Consider the following 18,828-nt stretch of genomic DNA (forward strand, 5'->3'; position numbering starts at 1 on the left):
ATTAAGGTATAACTTAGATATAGTGAAGCATATAGATCCCGAGTATAAGTTCAATGAGTTCAAATGTGTATAATGGTATAACTAAAACACTTCTCAAGATTCACATTTCATCGCCTGTAAAAGTTTGCTCACACCATGTCTTTATCATTCCCAACCCACACCCCACCCCATGTCAGGAAAACACTCTTCTAATTTTGTTCAGCACTTAGATGAATTTTTCTGTCTTAGGAAAAGTTCAGTAAGTTCAATACTTCTAATAGAAATATCTTGTAATTGGTGAGGTTACCAGTTAATGAAATTTGTTTATCATCTTGATTTTCTTGCATAATATTTGCTAAGATTATGGTTACATTGTTTCAGTTTGATGTGCTTGATTTTTTTGAAGATCTATAAACTGTTATCTTCTGTATATGCCAATCCTTGAAGGCTGGATATAGGAATTTGGTAGTGAAAAATCAGACTCTATATTCTCTGTGACCTTTCGCAGGGGATCAGATCATTGGTATGTGTGTGAAATAAGAAGTGTTACACAGTAGGTGTTTATCCAATGATGGTCCATGGACACTCTGTCAGGATTATGGACCACGCTTATTAAAATTCAAATTCCTGGGTCTCTTACTGAATGAGAAACTCTAAGAACTAGGAACACACTGCTATTTTTTTAAAAGTGGTCATCACAAGTAAGTTGCACATACAAATATTGACTCAAACAAAATTTCTTAGTCTCTTAGAGTTTTGATGAACTAATCTGAGCTTATCAGTGCTTCCTCAATGAGATAGGAAACCCTTGAGACAATCCCTGGCATACAGTAAAGCACAGCATATATTATCCAATTTTGCTATTGTTTTGTTTTTTGTTACAAACACCCCTGCTTAAAATCCTTGAATGTTCTTTTGTTGTTTTGGTGAAAAGAAATAAAGTTTGTAACATGATCTCAACCCTATGTCTGTCTTTACCCACATCTCTAGATCAAGCACTCTTACTTGCTAAGCTTGTTTTCTAAGCTCTAAGTATTTGAACAGGCCAGATTTCCTCCCAGTACATGGCTTCTATAAGTGCTGTTCTCTTACCTGGAACACTTTCTGCTCTCTGGACATACCAGTTCAAATTCTTTTTCCTCAAAGTTCCCCGAACACACCTCCCCTAAATAAGTCAAATGTCTTTTTTTCCCCCCAAATAAGTATCACTAATTACATAGTCTTCTGATACTATAGCTATTTATATTTTAAAGCGTTTATCATAATGCCAGTTTTATACTTGTATGATTATATGAATAGTGTGCCTTATCTGCATATGACTTAATGGATACTATGTCTAGTTTTGCCAACTACTGATAAGTAGTAGATGATTAAAAAAATAAGAGACTGAGGTGCTTTTTGTTTTGTTTGTTTATTTGTCCTAAATTAAGGAACCAAAAAGACTCATATTATTTTCTTGTTTATATCATCTTTTATTACGGTCTATGACTATACTTACGTACATTAAACCATTACAGAATTCAGATTGTAAGACGCCCAAGTCTCCCGAATTAAGGTACCTATTGTACTTTGCTCTGTAATTTCAAACATTATAACATGAGAAGTCAAGCTGCCAACTTAGTATTAAATTTGAGGCTTACGTTGTAGAATAAATTAAGTACTTCAGAAATCTCAAGTCAAAACATTAACAGGCTAGAGGTTGTACCAATACTCTTACCATGGTTTGATCATCACTTGATTTATTCTTGTTACTTAATTTTTTATTTACAAATCAAAATAGAATTAAAATTTACTTTTGGATGCTACAATAGAGCTATGAATGGAAGAGACAGATCCACTTATTTGTTGTATCTCTGCACATTTATCTTGCTTTAAAATGATAATCTTTTGTGATTTAACCTTCTTACTAAGTAGTGAATATTTATCTGTGCACAATCCATTTCTTTCTTTTTTGTTAAAGTTTATTTACTTTTGAGAGAGACACAGACAGATGAGTGGGGTAGGGGCAGAGAGAGATGGAGAGGGAGAGAATCCCAAGCAGGCTCCATGCTGCCAGCACAGAGCCCGATGTGGGCCTCAAACTTACAAAACTGTGAGATCGTGTTCTGAGCTGAAACCAAGAGTGGGACACTTAACCAACTGAGCCACCCAGTGGCCCCACGTGCACTATCCATTTCTCTTCCTTCTGGGATTTTCTATAGAGTCAGTGGTGCCATCACTGAACAGTTCTGAATGTGTTTCATTAGGTATCTTTGTCGTGCATGGAGTATTCTCAAAGATCACACTTTCATTTTTGGCTCCCATGGCTCATCCTAAAGCTGTTAAAATTCCATCAGGTTGATCCACCATAAACTTTGGATCTTCTTCAATCAAGTACGTAGGTGGTTTCAAGCATATCTATGAGGTCCATCAGCAGTGGGAACCACTTGTTTTTCTTTCATCTTGTAGACAGTGTGTCGACTTTTGGCTATGGCAGGACTCCTTTTCTTATGGTCCTTAACTAAGTCAATTTTAATAAAAAGGGTAACACCGCTGATATTGCCAATGAAAGTGTGTTTAGCCTTCAGTAACTCAGTAAGATAATTCCCTACTCTTGTGACATTTCCTTGAAGGTCTTCACTTATAATTACATCCAGGATGACCAAATCAACAGCACAGGATATTGGATTTCTTCCATACAGTATTGAAATACTGTGGTCCAGAGCTGCTGATGGTTTCTGCAATATCTTTGGTTGCTACCATTCATTCCATTGGGTAGCCGTTGCCTGTTGGTTTTCTCATTGTGATGATGTCCAGAACAAAGTCTTAGCCATGCATTTGGAAAGTGTTTCTCAGCTTGTAGAAAGCCTCAGCTTAATTTTTAATTAAAATTTAGAGCATGCCAGATAAACTTAATTATTCTAATTTCCCATCCTTTAATAAAACAAGTAGCATAGCTTTTCATTAACAATGGCCATTTACACTTGTTGGGATGAGCACTGGGTGTTGTATGGAAACCAATCTGACAATAAATTATATTTAAAAAAACAAGGGCCATTTAGGAAATACAGCTATTTTAGGTATAGAAGATAAGTTTTATTATTTTGAATTTGGGACCTAAATTTGAGAAAGGTAAAAATCAAAAGATTGTCAAAAGAAAAATAAATAGCATAAGCCACAGGTATCCAAACATAAGGTACAATATTCAATAGGTGAGAAATAGTTACACATAATATTTTAAAATACACACAAACACACACATGCACATATACACTCCACAAACACACACATGTATGTATACACTCTGCAGTAAGTGACTATATTAGGAACTTTTAACTTTTACAAAATTCAATAATAGTTATCAAAGGTAATTTACATCATATGACTTCACTCACTCATGTGGAATTTAAGAAACAAAACAGATGAACATAGGGGAAGGGAAGGAAAAAAAAGATAAAAACAGAGAGTGAGGCAAACCATAAGATACTCTTGAATACAGAGAAAAAATAGGGTTGCTGGAGGGGTGTTGGTTGGGGGAATGGGCTAAATGGGTGATGGTCATTAAGAAGGTCACTTATTGGGATGAGCACTGGGTGTTATATGTAAGCAATGAATCACTAAATTCTACTCCTGAAATTAAGAAAAAAAGATAATTACAAATGTGTCAAAAAGTACAGATAATTAAAAATATATTTGTGATAAAAGAAACTGTTTTTTGGACACAGAAAAATTATATTTAACAAGGAGAAAACTAGAATTCTACTTCTTTTTTTTTGTTTGCAATCATACATTGAACAATTTATAGTAAAGGAGTCACAAGCATTTTTAATCCCTTGTGAATAAACCTATCATATCTAGCCAATTTTGTTAAATTTTAAGTACATTTCATTGCTTCTATCTCATTATTTTCACTTACCATAAACCCAGGCACATGAAAATTCATTTCATTCGTACCTTTTGCACTTCTTGTATGTCTTCAAATATATTTCACTATTTTCTATTATATTTTGAAACAACCACACTGTCTCCCTTTAAAAGAAAATATTCTCTTTTAATCTCTTCTTTTCCTGGATAAACCAATGAATATCCATTCCTCTGCCTATATACCCTGATACTTAACATACATTTTTTTTACATTTCTTCAAAATGAACAGGTATGTAACATGACCCAAATTTTAGAAACAATATATTTTGATTCATATGTAAATATTGAAATTTATAATTCAAATTGTAAGATAATTGTCTTTTTTAAATTCTGTTTTTAGTTTTTAATATATGCTCTCTTAGCAACTTTTGAATATAAAATACAGTGTTGTTAACTGTAGTCACCATGTACATTAAATCCCAAGAATTTATTCGTCTTATAACTGGACATTTGTACCCTTGAAAACTTTGTCTGCCACTCCTGCCTCTGACAACCACCAATCTGTTCTCTCTAGGAGATCTGTTGATTTAGATTACACATATAAATGAAATAATATATCTTTTCTTTCTGACTTATTTTATCAAATCCTTCTGACATCCTTCTATTATACTTCTTTTTATGGCTGAATAATATTTCATTATATACATACGTGTGCGTGTGTGTGTCACATTTTCCTTATCCATTTTTGCACTGATGACACTTAGGTTGTTTCCATGTCTTGGCTATTGTAAATAATGCTGCAGTAAATATGGGAGTGCAGACATGTCTTCAAAATAATGATTTATTGTCTTTGAGGTACATACCCAAAAGTTGGGTTGCTAGACCGCATGGCAATTCTATTTTTCATTTTTTGAGGAATCTCTATACTGTTTTACATAGTAGCTGCACTGGTTTGCATTCCAACCAACTCTGTACAAGTGTTCTCTGTTCTCCACATCCTTACCAGCAGTTGACATCTCTTGTCTTTTTGATAATAGCTATTCTAATAGGTGTGAGGTGATATTATGGTTTTGATTTGCATTTTTTTTTGTTTTTTGTTTTGTTTTGTTGATTAATGATGTTGAGCACCTTTTCACATATCTATTGGACATTTGATTATCTTAGGAAATATGTCTCTTCTGGTCCTTTGCCTATTTTTAAATCAAGTTATCTGTTTGTTTTTTTGCCACTGAGTGTAATGATATTTTTACAGAAGTAGAAAAAGTTCTAAAATGTGTATGGTAGCACAAAAGATCCCTACTAGTGAAAGCAGTCCCGAGAAAAAATAGCAAAGATGGAGGCATCACACTTCCTGATTTGAAACTGTTACAAAGTTATAGGAATCAAAAAACAGTATGGTATTGACATAAAAAAGACATAGACCAACAGAGTAGAATTAAGAACCCAGAAAGAATCCGTGCATACATGGGCAACTGATCTTTGACTAATATTTGGCAATAGTGGAAAAAAATTGAGTCTAGTCGATAAATGGTGTTGGGAAAAGTGGATATTGATATGCAAAAGAATGAGACTGGGCCATATCTTACACCACTCCCCAAATTTATCTCAAAATGGATTAAAGACTTACAGGTAAGACCTGAAACCATAAAACTCATAGAAGAAGACAAAAGGAAAAAGGTCCTTGACTCGTCTTGCCAAGGATTTCACAGATATGACAGCAAAAGCATAAACAACAAAAGCAAAACTAAACAAGTAGGACTGCATCAAACTGAAAAGCTTCTGCATAACAAAAGAAATGACCAACAAAATGAAAAGACATCCTGCAGAATGGGAAAAAATATTTATGAATCATATATCTGCTAAGGGGTTAGTATCTAAACTATACATAGAACTCTTACAATTATTAGTGTTATACAAAGCAGAATATCATATACATTATTTACAATTAGGAAGAAGATATACAGAGTTGTTTTAAAACTCCTATTAGCGGGGCGCCTGGGTGGCTCAGTTGGTTAAGCAGCCGACTTCGGCTCAGGTCATGATCTCGCGGTCCGTGAGTTCGAGCCCCGCGTCGGGCTCTGTGCTGACAGCTCAGAGCCCCGAGCCTGTTTCAGATTCTGTGTCTCCCTCTCTCTGACCCTCCCCCGTTCATGCTCTGTCTCCCTCTGTCTCAAAAATAAATAAATGTTAAAAAAAAATAAAAAAAAAACTCCTATTAGTAATGCTAATTTTTAAAAAGAGCCTTCTACTTATCAGAAATATTAAATTAACTTTTGTTTGCACACATTATGAATCCCTGTATTCACAAATCGTAATTTTAAAAGACTCTTTAAATTATGTTTTTAAGTTCTGAGTGTCACAGTTTTCTTCTTATATCTAACCAAGATTAAGGCTATTAGCTTAACTCACTAAAGTTTAGAATGCTTTTTACAGAACAGAAATTTACTATCTAGTTTTTCATGGAGCTGTTTTGGAGAGAAAAAAAAAAGCTATATTTGGAGAGAAAATATTTAAAGCGTAGAAAGTTAAACATTTAAATTTTTTCTTTATTTTTTGTTTTAAATTTATATAAACCTAAAGAATGTATCAGTTCAGGGGCGCCTGGGTGGCGCAGTCGGTTAAGCGTCCGACTTCAGCCAGGTCACGATCTCGCGGTCCGTGAGTTCGAGCCCCGCGTCGGGCTCTGGGCTGATGGCTCAGAGCCTGGAGCCTGTTTCCGATTCTGTGTCTCCCCCTCTCTCTGCCCCTCCCCCGTTCATGCTCTGTCTCTCTCTGTCCCAAAAATAAATAAACGTTGAAAAAAAAAATATTAAAAAAAAAAGAATGTATCAGTTCAAATTTGAGCTCCAACAGGTTGTAAGAAAACTTAAAATCTGATTCATTGAATGCTTGTTTTATGGAGCCTCTCAAATGAAAAAAATTTGTTCCTCTGTCACAGCAATTCTAAATTAACCTCAGTAAAACTATGCCAGTTAGAGAGATTTGCATGTTAGCTAGGATTGTAACATGAAACATAGATAAAGTAGGGTTTTAGTCTGGAAAGAACACAGATTTAAGAAACTCCATGATAACTGTAATAGTCAACAAGGATATAGTTGTGAAACCACATGACTTCAGAAGCTGGCCAAAGACTAATAGCTTGAAGAAGCCTCTAGCCCTGGCAGAGGGAATTAAGTAAAATATTTTCAAGACCATAAGGACAATACTGAGGAATGTCTTTATAAGGTGTCAGAAAGGTAAATTGATGTAACATTTGTCCAAAGGACATTAGTGTGATGCACTACGGTAACATGAGATTTTGAAACTGTCAGCTTCTAATCCACTTGAAAGGCCAGTTTTTCGGAATTCCGTCTCCTGCCCTTTGGACTTGAACTTTTTTTATTTACTTATTTATTTTGAGAGAAGGAGAGAGAGAGAATCCCAAGCAGGATCCATGAACCATGAGATCATGACCTGAGCTGACACCAAGAGTCTGATGCTTAACCGACTGAGCCACCCAGGTGCCCCTGAACTTCAACTTGTAATGTAGGGGTCAGCAACTTGCAGTGAGCATGCTAAATCCAGACCGTTATCTGTGTATATAAAATAAAGTTTTATTGGAACACAACCTCTTGCATTTATTACATGTCATCTGTGGTTGTTTTCATGCTGCAGCGCAGATTGGAGTAGTTGCAGCAAAGACTGTCTGGTCCACCGAGCCTAAAATATTCACTTTCTGTCCTTTTACAGAAAGACATTTGTTGAACCTTGTTAGGAGACATAAAGCCTTAGACATAATAGATAAGTAAAGAGGATGTTTAGTGGCACATGAATGTTGTGGAAGGTCCATACAAGGGAAAATGTATACAAATTTGTCCAATGACCAGGAAGCATGGACTTATCTCAGGACAGAGAAGAAAACCTAATACTGAGAACTCTGTGAAATTGTTGGAGCTCAGATTAAAAATAAAACTTCATACTCATGGACAAGGTGGCCCTCAGGAGAGGGAGACTCAAATATCTCAGATGTGCACACCATTATAGGGTTGAGCTTCCTGTCAGAATCAGTGGGGGACTTGGCTGGATATTCTTTTTTTTTTTTTTTTTTTTTTTTTTTTTTTTTTTAATGTTTATTTTCGGGACAGAGAGAGACAGAGCATGAACGGGGGAGGGGCAGAAAGAGAGGGAGACACAGAATCGGAAACAGGCTCCAGGCTCTGAGCCATCAGCCCAGAGCCCAACGCGGGGCTCAAACTCACGGACCGCGAGATCGTGACCTGGCTGAAGTCGGACGCTTAACCGACTGCGCCACCCAGGCGCCCCATTGGCTGGATATTCTACTTGCCAAGCTTCAGCAGCCTAAGGCCATCAGGAATATGCTAGTGTTAGGTTAATTAGCTTGCTACATCAAAGAAAAATGCAAACTAGGAGGAACCATGAGGACTCTCAAAATGGGGGAGTCAGGGCAGGTTGTTGATAGCATTTTGAATGCTGAAATAAGTCACAAGGTGAATTCACAGGGACTGAATGGATTTTGTAAAATACGTAGCTACTGGAAGATGGGTAGTCGTACCTTTTAAGTATATGTCACTGTAGAGTTATTATCAGGGTAGATGGTCTTTGTTTTAGCATGGACTGTGTGTGTCTAAATAAACTGATGCTGAAAGGTTTATGCTCAGATAATTTATCTAGCATGTCACGCTGGTATACAGTTTATCTGTTTTGTGAGCCCTCTTACAGTTTTGGAAATATGGTTTCTGTTTCAAGGTCCAGGATAAGAACATGCATTGGAGTAATAAACACCACATTCAGATTTGTAGATGCAATTGAGAATAGGTACAGCTTTTATTTGTACTTCTTTAAAATGGTACAGCTTAGTTTATTTTTTTAAGTTTATTTATTTTAAGAGAGAGAGCACACTTGAGCTGGGGAGCAGCACAGAGAGAGAGGGAGAGAGAGAATTCCAAGCAGGCTCCATGCTGTCAGTATGAAGCCAGATGTGAGGCTTGATCCCGCAAACCGTGAGATCATGACCTGCACCAAAATCAAGATTCTGATGCTCAACCAACTGAGCCACCCAGGTGCCCCAGTTTATATTTTTTATAAGGTGCCCTTCCTCCCTTGATCTATGAACAAGCACTGATAGGAGTTGAATGGAGTTACCAAACATGAAATGCTCCTGCTATGATCTCCCCCTCCATCTTCCCCTCTGACATACTCAGCATTATCCCACTACATTCTGCTTTAAACTCCAGGGAGATTCTCAGTGTTCTTTTTAGCCTGACACCTCCAAAAGCCCAGGTATTCCTAAGTATGTATTATGTTTCAGACTGTAGAATGTGAGTTTACAATACTTTTCCACATGATCATTTCTTATACCTTAAATGCTTTTTTTTTTTTCCTATAGCTCTTACCATCATCTGACACAATATGCATGTCACTGATTTCTTTTTAAAGTTGGTATCCCCTGTTTTGGTAGGCAGATTCTTTTTTTAATTTTTATTTCGAGTGAGAGAGAGAGCACACACAAGCCAGCGAGGTGCAGAGAAAGAGAGGGAGAGAAAGAATCCCAAGCAGGCTCCATGCTGTCAGCACAGAGCCCAACATGAGGCTTGATCTCACCAACTGAGAGATCGTGACCTGAGCTGAAATCAAGAGTCAGAAAGCTTAACCGACTGAGCAAACCAGGTGCCCTGATATGCAGATTCTAAGGCAGATACCCTCTTCCTAAGATTTGTCTGTTGGTTATTTAATCAAACACAATGTGGGTACTGCTGTGAAAGGATTTTACAGATGTAATAAAATCTCAACTAAGTTAAGCTGAACATAAAAGAGATTATCCATCTATCCAGGTGGAATTGACTCAATCAGGTAAGCCCTTTAAAAGCAGAGTTTTCTCATGGGGCGCCTGGGTGGCTCACTCAGTTAAGCATCTGACTTTGGATCAGGTCATGATCTCACATTCCGTGAGTTTGAGCCCCACGTTGAGGTCTGTGCTGACAGCTCAGAGCCTGGGGCCTGCTTCAGATTCTGTGTCTCCTCTCTCTGCCCCTCCGCTTTTCATGCTCTCTCTCTCTCTCAAAAATAAATAAACATTAAAAAAAAAAGGTGGAGTTTTCTCTGGCTGGTAGCAGAAAGGAAAGACAGAGATTTTCAAAATGAGAGAAGAATCTGGTGTGCTGTTGCTGCTTTTGGAGATGGAATGGGTCATGTGCAAGGAGCAGCCACAAGGAGCTAAGTGTGATCCTAGACTGACAGACAATAAGGAAATGAAGACATCAGTCCCACAAGTGTAAGAAGATTCACTTTGCTAACAGCGTGAATGATCTTGGAAGCAGATTACTTTCCAGAAACTATAGATAAGAGCCCACCTCTGTCAACATCTTATTTTTTTTCATCCTTGTGAGAACCTAAGTAGAGGTCCCAGCCAATACCAGTCAGACTTCTGACCTGAAGAACCAAAATAATAAATGGGTGATGTTTTCAGCTGTTATGAGAGTAGAGCTATTTTTCCCCATTTTGTTTATTGTTATCTCCTTGGTGCCTAGATTGTGCCTGGCATGCAAGAAACATATCAGAAATAATTCTAATTAGCCTGTTAAACAAAACACTTTGAATGATTTGAGACTGTTTTAATCTGTAGACTCACTCTAGATATTTAGCTGTAAGTCCAGTTGAGTAAAGGATTAAGGGTTAAATGTTTGAAGAGATCATCTAAAAATCTTATATAATCTCTGGTAACATTTAAAAAAATTGTAAAGGCATCAATGATACATTTACAAGTGTTTAAACTTTTTTTTAAGATGAATTGATTGCCAGACAATGAATACTTAATTTAATGCATGTTTTAGTGCACTTTATGTGACACAAATTAATTTGCAATAGAGGCAGGAAACCTATCTCTAAGGTAATTAGTCATGGTCAAATCTTAATTATCTCCTTAAAAAGGAAAACAGACTTATCAAGGTATCTACTAAGGTATTCTTGAGTGGTACTCTCTTATTTATTAATAACCATTTTCACTAAAATAAAACATTCTATGGTATATGTTTTAACGTATGGAGTTTGGAATAATGACACCCATTTTGAACACCTTAACCTCTGTGTTCCTTCCAGTCACACCACAAGGTACTTTTATTTCTATACATGAGAAAAATGAGCCTCTGAAATATTAGGTAACTAGCTCAAGGTCAGAAAAATTGAATTGGTAAGGCTAAGATTTCAGCCCAGGTAGATGCATAACATGAAGATCCACGTTTGTCCTGTTGTGACATACTGTCAATCAGTGATGTTTTGTTTATTAAATGCATTCATAATTATTATGAATATATATGAATATATATGAATTTACATCTGTGTCTGAATATTTGCACAGTGTTCGTAACAGATTTATTGAGTATTAACAAGATACAGCCGTCATTTTCCTAGACAATAATTTTATCTTGGAAACTTTGTTAGAAGGACTGGATTGTGTGAACTTCTGTCATGAGGGCAATAATCAAATTGGTAAAACAAGTGCAAAAGGGAGTTAACTTTGATCAACAAATGGACTGAACAATTTTAAAGCAATCAATTATCAATCGGTTGACATTTGTTTTCCTTTCTTTCTTTCAAAACACATTTATTGAGAGTACCTCATGTGCCTGGCATTGTATTCTATGCTAAATTCAGCATGACATTTGTCCTTGGGATTTGGGGAGCTTTGAGACAGGGATTTGAAGTGATCTATTGACAGAGAGCTAAAGCTGAAAGATGAGTAGGTATTAGCCTTAAGAAGGGAAGTTTAGAGGGAAAAAAAGACCAAAAGTGTGGGAATATTCTAAATGACAGAAAGTAAATGAAAAGGATGGAAAATTAAGCAGATCTTGCTTTTTTTTTTTTTTTTAAGGAACTGAAAGGAGTGCACTGTTGTTGGATACTAGAGGCCATTGTGTGGGAAGGGAGCACATGGAGGCAGAGATTTAAAAAGGATGAGATTTGTGTATGCAGTACCTTCCTGGTCACGTTAATACAGTTGAAATTTATGTGGTGCCACTGAGGGGAATGCAACGAGTAGGTTTTTTATTTGTTCATTCAGTCATTCAACAATATTCACTAAAGGCTTGTTTTGTGAGCTGTGTGCCAGGTGCTGGCTCATGGGTTAGGAGCTAGACTGCAGTGAATTTGTCATTGTCAGGGCCCTTTCCCTCATGGAGCTTATTATCTGGATTGATGGTTTTGAAAGGTCATTCCGCTGCAACATAAGTAATAAACTCTAGCAAGAAAAGACCTGATAGAAGGAGCTGCAGTGGGTAGCAAACGGGAATGGTTGCCTGAGCTAAGGATTCAGGATCTAGCAACAAGGAAGTTGGGGGCAGAAATGGAGCTGTATTGGATGAAGGAGGCATTTAGGCCCCAACTCCTTTTTGTAAAGTTAGAATGAGATGGAGGGAAGATAGTGTATATCTTTGTCATTGTATTTCCAGTCCTCGTCTACTAACGTAACCTTGAGTCTCAATCATCATCTTTGCTACATCATTGATATTAAACATTCTTGATTTCAGAATGTGCCCAGCGTTTGCTTAATCATTAGGACTAAATTTGATGGTTTGGGGTATTTTTTCCTGATTTTCAATTCACAAATGAATACTATTTACTGAATAATGAATACCTTAACTTTTTGGACGTTTTTTCTTTTGGGCATTACAGGGACATAGTCACATTCAATTAAATACTGCATAGCATGTTAGTGAGTGGTTAGTGAATCTCTCTTTCCTCCGGAATATCTGCTAATCTACTCAAAAATTTGTAATCAACTGATGAATGGATAAAAAAAATTGTGGTTTATATACACAGTGGAGTACTATGTGGCAATGAGAAAGAATGAAATATGGCCCTTTGTAGCAACATGGATGGAACTGGAGAGTGTTATGCTAAGTGAAATAAACCATACAGAGAAAGACAGATACCATATGGTTTCACTCTTATGTGGATCCTGAGAAACTTAACAGAAACTCATGGAGGAGGGGAAGGAAAGAAAAAGAGGTTAGAGTGTAATCACTTCCCAAATTGACGATATACTTGTTATGCCCAGAATTCGTGATCCCCAAAGACCACCAGGGAGCCGAATCTGATGCAAAAGCAAAGAGCCTTTATTTGAGCTAGCTCGAGCTCAATCCCCTACCTGCACCGACACAGTGGTGAGATACTGGGGAGAGAGAGCAAGTTTCAAAAGCACAAAGGTTTTATTGGGGTCTAGGGGCAGTTGATGAGGTAATGGCTGTGGCCTCAGCCGATTGGCTGGGGAAGGGTTGTGGCCTTGGCTGATTGGCTGGGGAAGGGTCGGAGTCCTGTTACTCAAGGGGAGGAGGCGTGGTCAGCCGGTGTAGGTCCGCCCCTTCATTCCCCCCTTGTCATGTAGCTTACGGACCCAATCATGGGACCGGCTGCATTTATGGTGACAAGGGGAACAGAGTTTGGAGGTTTATGCAAAGTTCTGGGAACCGAGTGTCCCTGGGGTGGCTCTGGGAGGTCTGATTAAGTATTGTCCCTGAGCTGGTGTCTGTGATCTGTCAGGTGATGTTTTGGGGGGCATGGGGACTCCCGGCAGCATGAGCAATGACAAGCAGAATTAACAGAGTTACCAATATTAGGTAGGTCGAATGTGCTGTAGCTTGAACTTGAGAGGGTCCGGATTGATGGTCCATTGCGTGACGAAGTCCTTCCGGATCGAGGAGGGGTCCGCTGGCCAAACGTGGGTGTGATGGACCCAGGTTGTGCTGCCGTCTACTTTGAGAGCAGTGGGGGTTGTCAGTACCACGATGTAGGGTCCCTTCCAGCGCGGCTCGAGGGTCTCTCGGTGGTGCCTCTTGACGTAGACCCAGTCTCCCGGCCTGTACTGATGAGGTGTCGGGGTCGGGCCAGCCTCGTAGATGGCACGGAGGCATCGCCAAATGTGCTCGTGCGCCCTCTGGAGCCCTCTCAAGGAAAGAAAAAGTTCTTGATCTTTAAACTTAGCAAGAAGGGTGGGAATAATAGGAGGTGGCCTGCTAAACATGATCTCGTAGGGAGTAAAACCCTACTAGTGTAAGGAGTGTTCCTAACCCGGTAAAGGATATACTGTAGGAGAGTTGCCCAGTCCCCGCCAGTCTCCATGGTTAATCTGGTAAGGGTCTCTTTTAGGGTTCTTCTATTCATTCTTTCTACCTGTCCTGAGCTCTGGGGCCTATAAGCACAATGTAATTTCCAGTTTGCCCCCACCGCCTTGGCTACTGCCTGTGTAACCTACGAGATAAAAACTGGTCCATTGTCTGATCCTACCATGGCAGGAAAACCATACCTGGGTAAGATGTCTTCTAGTAGCTTCTTAGCCACCATCTGAGCCATTTCATACTTGGTTGGGTATGCCTCCACCCAGCCAGAGAAGGTGTCTGTAAATACTAAAAGATATTTATAACCATACTTTCCTGGTTTGACTTCAGGGAAGTCGACCTCCCATTGGGATCCCATCTGGTGCCTCTGAGCCTGGTTCCTTTTATATTTGATGTGGCTCTCACGTTGGTGAGTTGGCAGGTCTTGCAGGCAGATACAACTTGCTCTAATATTGAGACTCCGAGCCGGTCTGGCAGCACGAGCTCCTTGTTAGGTGTATACCACCATCCCTTTATCTCCTGGGCCATGGGGAGTTTCTTGATCAGCTGTAACTCCTCCTGGGAGTATTTGGGCTGGTCTGGTAAAACTGGGTCTCCCAAGTTCGGTAGTTGTTAAGCCCTTTTCTAGCTCCCAGCATCAGCGCCTTGGTGAGGGCTATGAGTTCTGCTCGCTGGGCTGACATTCTGGAGGGTAGAGCCTCTGCCCATACAGTGTCCGTTTTGGTGACCACCGCTGCACCCGCATACCTGTGTCCATCTCGCACAAAGCTGCTGCCATCAGTGAACCAAGTAGCCTCGTCATCGGGGAGGGGCTGGTCAGTCAGGTCCATCCGGAATCCATGTATTTGTTCCAGGATTCCCGCACAGTCATGTAGTGGAGCACCTAGGTCAGGGTCGGGCAGCAGGGTTGCAGGATTGAGGGCTGCACTGGGGTGGAACTGCACTCGTGGAGGGTTGAGTAGGAGGCTCTGGTACGTGTGTTGCTCATCCATCTATCAGGAGGCTGTTTTAGAACCCCTTCAATGGCGTGTGGGGTCGTGATCCAGATCTCCTGTCCTAGGGTCAGTTTGTCTGCTTCCTTGACCAGGAATGCTGTCGCCGCAATAATTCTTAGGCATGGCGGCCAGCTGGCAGCCACTGGGTCTAGTTTCTTGGACAGGTAAGGCACTGGGTGGTTCCAGGGGCCTAAGGCTTGAGTTAGAACCCCTTTTGCTATTCCCTTATGTTCGTCTACAAAGAGGTGGAAGGGCTTCGTAATGTCTGGTAGGCCCAGGGCTGGGGCACTTAGTAGGGCCTTTTTTAGAAATTTTTTTTTTCAACGTTTATTTATTTTTGGGACAGAGAGAGACAGAGCATGAACGGAGGAGGGGCAGAGAGAGAGGGAGACACAGAATCGGAAACATGCTCCAGGCTCTGAGCCATCAGCCTAGAGCCTGACGCGGGGCTCGAACTCACAGACCGCGAGATCGTGACCTGGCTGAAGACGGACGCTTAACTGACTGCGCCACCCAGGCGCCCCAGGAGGGCCTTTTTTAACTGATTAAAGGCAGTTTCTTCTTTTTCAGCCCATTTAAATGTTTTCTCCTCTTTGGTAGCTTCATATAGGGGCCTGGCGATCTCAGCAAAACCTGGAACCCAGAGGCGGCAGTAGCCAGCTGATCCTAAGAATTCCCTTACTTCTCTTCAGGAGGTGGGAATGGGGATCTTTAGGACAGTTTATTTTCTGGCATCTGATAACCACTGCTGTCCGCCCTCCAGGATATATCCCAGGTAACTTACCCTCTCCCTGCATATCTGAGCCTTCTTCACGGATGCCCAGTACCCTAAGGCCCCCAGGGTAACCAGCAGGTCCTGGGTCCCTCGCTCACAGTCTTTGTCCGTGTTGGCAGCAATCAGGATGTCATCTACGTACTGTAGAAGGGTGAGGCCAGGGTGCTCCCTTCTGTACTCACCCAGGTCCTCGTGTAGTGCCTTGTCAAAGATGGTGGGCGAATTTTTGAATCCCTGAGGCAGACGTGTTCAGGTGAGTTGCCCACTGTAGCCCTCCTCCGGATTATGCCACTCGAAGGCGAACAAGGGTTGGCTCTGGGGTGCCAGCGGCAGACTGAAGAAGGCGTCCTTTAAATCTAGTACAGTATACCAGACCCTGGAGGGCGCCAAGGAGCTCAAGAGAGCATATGGGTTGGGAACAGTTGGGTGTATGTCCGTGACCCTCTTATTTACTTCCTGGAGGTCTTTTACCAGTTGGTAGTCATTTGTGTGAGGCTTTTTGACTGGCAGTAAGGGGGTGTTCCAGGGAGACTGGCAAGGAACTAGTACCCCTAGGCTTTGTAGTCTCCGGATGTGTGGCTGGATCCCCTTCCGGGCCTCCTGAGACGTGGGGTATTTTTTGATCCTTACCGGACTTTCTCCTGGCTTGAGCTCTACCAGGAACGGGGTCCTGTGAGCAGCTAGTCCTATCCCCCCTGTCTCTGCCCAAACCGAGGGGAATTCTTGTAGCCATCTGCCTATATTATCCTCTCTCGGGAGCGCCTCCTCGTGGTGGCGGTATTCATCCTCCAGTTTCATGGTCAGGACCTGGATGGGGTGGCCCTTGCCATCGGTGACCTGAGGCCCCCCTTGTCTGGAAGTTATCTGAGCTCCAATCTTGGTCAGTAAGTCCCGTCCTAACAGCGGGTAGGGGCATTCTGGTATTACCATAAAGGAGTGGGATACCTGTCCCGTCCCCAAATCTACTGTTCTTCGGGTAGTCCATGAATACTGGCTCATACCAGTTGCCCCTTGTACCCAGGACTTCTTGCTGGCTAGTTTTCCTTGTGGGGTGCGGAGGACCGAATGTTGTGCTCTGGTGTCGATGAGGAAGTCAACAGGGGTCTCCTCCACTTTAAGAGTTACCCTGGGTTCGGGGAGAGGGTCCGAACCCCGACTCCCCTAATCACTCAGTTCATCTAGCTCTAGGACTTTTACTCGATCAGTCTTGCTTCCCTTCCTGCCGGCCCTTTTTGGACCATCTCGGGCCCAATGCCCTCTCTCCTTGCAGTATGTGCACTGATCTCTCTGCAGCCTCTGCTTCCCCCCCTTGGTGGTTCCTTTACCTTTTCTTGTGTCATCTGCCAGCTACCAGAGACAGCGGTCTCGTTCCTCGGGGGAAGTCAGCAGTTGTAGCTAGTAGTATTCTGGCCAGGTCTCGAGTCCGCTTACTGCTGGCAGCCGCCATGGCGCGAGCCTGCTTGTCCTCAGGAGGTTCCCAGTTATTATGTACCTTTTCGACTACCACCAGTAAGTCCTGCAGACTTTTTTTCTCCTAGTCTATCTATTTTCTGTAATTTTCTCCTAATGTCTATGGCCGATTGGTTTACAAAGGCCATGATAACAGCTGCCCTGCTTTCTGGAGCCTCTGGATCCATGGGGGTATAGGTCCATGATCCGTTCTAAAAAGGCAGCTGGAGATTCATCTTTTCCCTGTTGTACATTTCCTACCTTGGCCAAATTGGTTGGCTTTCTAGCATCCATTCGGAGACCCCCCATTAGAGTCTGGCGGTAGACCCGGAGCCTCTCCTTACCTTCTGCTGTGTTGAAATCCCACTGGGGCCGAGTTAAGGGGAAGAAGGCATCTATCTGAGCCTGGTTGGTGGTGGGATTCCCATCTGTGCCTGGAACTAGTTTTTGGGCCCCATTGAGGATTCTTTCTCTTTCTTCAGTCATGAACAGTACCTGCAAAAGCTGCTGGCAATCGTCCCACGTGGGCTGATGGGTAAAAAGAACAGAGTCTAATAAATCAATAAGCCCTGCCGGTTTCCCGGAAAACTTAGGCTTCTGAGCTTTCCAATTGTAGAGGTCACTAGTGGCGAAAGGCCAATAGTGATGGGGCTGATTCCTCTCCGCGTCTGGGGGTCCAGTGGCTTGCAGGGGCAGAATAGTGGAGTCAGCAGTGGAGGCAGATTGCTCCCTCTGAGCCCTTTGTCTGGTAAAGGGCGGGCTTCCCACTGGAGCATTTCTGCCTCCCGCTCTTGGAACAGCGTCTGCCTCCCCTGGAGGGGGAGGATGGTGTTCTTCCGGAATTCTAGGGGGTTATACGGGGAAGGGAGGGGTGCTGAAGGCTGGGTAAGACTTTTCTTGTTTTCCTTCTTCTTTGTCCCCTGCAAAGCAAGAATAGGTTTTGGCTCAGGAGGGAGTGGGGCTAGGAAGGGCTTAAGCCAAGAGGGTGGGTAGAGGGGTAGTCTGAGTCTGTCCCATAACGTCTGTCCAGTAAGTCCACAGAACAAAACAGAGAAACACAGAAACAGACAAACAGAGGGCCGTTAGAAACAGTCTTCCAACTCTGTGGAAGCAAAACAGAAAGCTAGCTCAGACCTTTGAGGGGATTCCACGTCCCTCCAAAACCGATGAGGGGATTCCACGTTCCTCCTAAACCGAAAGCTAGACGACGGCCTCACGCCGACTGGTGGGAGCGACCTGCCTCGTCTCAGACCTTTGAGGGGATTCCACATCCCTCCAGAACCAACGAGGGGATTCCACATCCCTCCAAAAGGGAGGATCAGAACATCTTCCAAAACTCCCGGCCCGTGGTCCTCCAGTGCGTCTACTTAGACAGCGTTGGGCACTATTAGGATTTCAGAAATGAGCTCACACAGAAAAGACAGAACAAACAGACACTAACCGTGGCCAGTCAGGCTCTCCGGGTTGGGGGTCCCTCGGGGGTCTTGGGGATCCCGGGCTGAGCCCCCAAATGTTATGCCCAGAATTCGTGATCCCCAAAGACCACCAGGGAGCTGAGTCCGATGCAAAAGCAAAGAGCCTTTATTCGAGCTAGCTCGAGCTCAATCCCCTACCTGCACTGACACAGTGGTGAGATACCGGGGAGAGAGAGCAAGTTTCAAAAGCACAAAGGTTTTA

The 18,828-nt window shown here is 41.7% G+C and overlaps 1 pseudogene; it reads right to left on the reverse strand.

The window, feature by feature from the left end:
* The window catches only part of LOC123591864, a 45,776-nt pseudogene extending 36,538 nt beyond the window's left edge, over positions 1-9,238 (reverse strand).
* Between the last annotated feature and the right edge of the window lie 9,590 nt (positions 9,239-18,828).

This window comes from Leopardus geoffroyi, chromosome B4 (assembly GCF_018350155.1).
Source record: "Leopardus geoffroyi isolate Oge1 chromosome B4, O.geoffroyi_Oge1_pat1.0, whole genome shotgun sequence".
Taxonomy (NCBI): Eukaryota; Metazoa; Chordata; class Mammalia; order Carnivora; family Felidae; genus Leopardus; species Leopardus geoffroyi.